The sequence below is a fragment of the Tenrec ecaudatus genome, chromosome X (assembly GCF_050624435.1).
Source record: "Tenrec ecaudatus isolate mTenEca1 chromosome X, mTenEca1.hap1, whole genome shotgun sequence".
Lineage (NCBI taxonomy): Eukaryota > Metazoa > Chordata > Mammalia > Afrosoricida > Tenrecidae > Tenrec > Tenrec ecaudatus.
Window position 1 is genome coordinate 10,454,331 of NC_134548.1, and position 2,888 is coordinate 10,457,218.

Genomic DNA, 2,888 nt, shown 5'->3' on the forward strand with positions numbered 1-2,888 from the left:
CAAATCAGGCCAGCCCAACCATAAAAACTGGTCCTTAAAATGTTTAATGTACCTTAAGGGAAGGATTAGTGACCTTTCACCCAACTTGGTAAACTCCACAGGCTTTGGTTTAGCTTGTTATTTGAGCTTTAAAAATATTTAATCTTGCTTATGAAATCTTTGACATTAATATCAGTTGAACTCTCTAGGTTTGACACATGTTATTCAAAACAGAGCTTGGAGCCATCCATTCAGGTGGTACCCTCCCTACTGAGAATCCGTTTATCTACTCTAGACTGACTGGCTACATCTGGATCATCAGGGGGATCTTGTTAACATTGTGCTATGATCCAGTGTATCTAGAGCAGTGTTTCTCAATCTTCCTCATGCCGTGACCCTTTGATACAGGTCCTCACGTTGTGGTGACCTCCAACAATAAAATTATTTTCATTGATTACTACATAACTGTCATTTTGGTACTGTGATGAATCATCATGTAAATATCTGATAGGCAGGATGTATTTTCTTTTTTTTATAAGGTAAGTACTTTATTTCAAAACAGGACCTACAATTTCAAGTCTTGTCAGTTTTCCAGTATCCCAGGGATCCCTTGAAAAGAAGAGTATATTCTTTTAGCCTTGAATGCAGAATACACCAAGGCAGACCAAACCCACGGCCGTAGAGTATGCTCTTTCCAGGAGAAAGATGAGCCTTGCTGCTCCCATAAAGGTTTAGTCTCAAAACCCGTCAGTACAGCTTTCATTTTTTAGCTTGGCCTTCTAGAAAATCTTTAGCTTCGTTGATTTTGGCTGCTATGTATGGAGATCCTCCCTTATCTGGGTGATTTAAGAGCATAATTCGCCGATGAGCATCTCTTATTTTTCCTTTATTGGCAGTACGACTTACACCCAGAATTAATGCTGCCTCCCGTTTAGTCATTTTGGGTTCAAATTCACCTCGGTAATAGCCACTGTGGAAGGCAGATTTTGGTAGACTTTGGAAGACTTGTTTTACTTGAGGCTCCACATGCTTCATGGCTTGCAAAACATAACGGCCTGCAAATCCTGCAGCAGCAATGGTCAGTCCAACTGCCACCACAGTGCTGGTCATGGCTCCGCGTCGGCTCCGCTGCCCTCGCTGGGCGCGCGGCTCATGCCAGCCCCGGGGCCCGAGCCGCCTGCCCCGCGTCTCTACCGGAAAGCGACATGTCCCAACCACCCAGGCAGGATGTATTTTCATTGTTACAAATTCAGCATAATTAAAGTATAGTGATTAATCACAAAATAATGTCATTATATATTGTGAAATAATTATTTCTAATTATAAATGAAATTTCCTCTTGAAGCATGGTGTAGCATGGATAACAGTCTTCACTCCGTGTACGTGTATGTGGGTGTATCTGCATGTGGGCGGACCTGCCTGGAGACAGATAGACAAGCGGTGTCTCGGTTCCTAAGACCATTGGAAATATGTGTTTTCTGATGGTCTTAGGCGACCCCTGTGAAAGGGTCATTCGACCCCCAAAGGGGTTGCCACCCACAGGTTGAGAACTGTTGACCTAGATGAAAATGCAAATTGCCATCCGAAGTCAATTGAAATAAAAGCCACTAGAAGCTGTGGTTCAAAATAAAACTATTGACCACCTGAATCAGAATCTCCTGGAACGTTCATTAAAGTGTAGCTTCCTGAGTCCCACCGCAGGTCCAATGTACTGGAATCTCTGCTTGGGGCCTGGAAACCTGTCTTTAACAAAGCTAGGCACATCTCATGTACATTAAAGCTTAAGGGTAGCGGGGAGGAGATGAGCCAGTCAGGGTGCAGAGTGGCAACGATGAAACATACAACTTTTCTCTAGTTCTTAAATGCTTCCTCCCTCCACTCTCATGATCCCAATTCTACCTTACAAATCTGGATAGACCCGATGATGTGCATTGGTGCAGGTAGGAAGCGGAAACACAGGGAATCCAGGACAGATGACCCCTTCAGGAGCAGAGGTGAGAGTGGGGATATCTGGAGAATGTAGGGAAGGTGGGTTAAAAAGGGGGAACCAATTACAAGGATCTACATATAACCTCCTCCCTGGGGGATGGACAACAACAAAAAGTGGGTGAAAGGAGATGGCGTACAGTGTAAGATATGACAAAATAATAATAATTTATAAATTATCAAGGCTTCATGAGGGATAGGGTAGTGGGAGGGAGGGGAAAAATGAGGAGCTGATATTAAGGGCTCAAGTAGAAAGCAAATGTTTTGAGAATGATGATGACAACAAATGTACAAATGTGCTTGACACAATGGATGGATGTGTGGATTGTGATAAGAATTGTACGAGCTCCCATTAAAATGATTTTTTTAAAAGTCACTGCCTTGGAAAAGTGGATTTAAAAATTGTTTTTGCAAGGTAATAAATAAGTTGTACATCTCAATCATACACGCACACACATACACAAAGACAGATAACTACCCTCCCGAGCCCCCCCAAAAAAATGCCACGGGAACAATACCCTCACTGTAAAAAAATTACCCTAAAATCCAAACCTGTTGCCATTGAGTTAATTCCAAAGAAAGCAACCCTGTGTGTTAGAGTGGAATTTCTCCATCGGACTCTCTGGTGCATCAGTGTCTAAAACCCAAGGCACCCCTGACAGAGTCTTGGTTTCATCCTAAGCTTTGAAATAGTCTTAATGCCATCTTGAGACGCCCACCTTCACTTTGGGACCACTAAACCACCGAGGAGAAAAGTCCCAGGGAAATAGGGAAGGGCGGTGGCTCAGAGCAATCTTGTGATCCAGGAAGGCAGAGAGGAGCTGGTTGCTTAGGAGCTACGTGTCTTTGGCTCCTAAGCAACCAGCGTAGCACCAAGGAGAAGGGCCAGAGCCTGGCTTAAGGGGATGTTGAGATTATGTGCA

The 2,888-nt window shown here is 43.7% G+C and overlaps 1 pseudogene; it reads right to left on the minus strand.

The window, feature by feature from the left end:
- Positions 1-732: 732 nt before the first annotated feature.
- On the minus strand, positions 733-1,162 carry LOC142434904 (mitochondrial import inner membrane translocase subunit TIM14 pseudogene; annotated as a pseudogene).
- Positions 1,163-2,888: the final 1,726 nt, after the last annotated feature.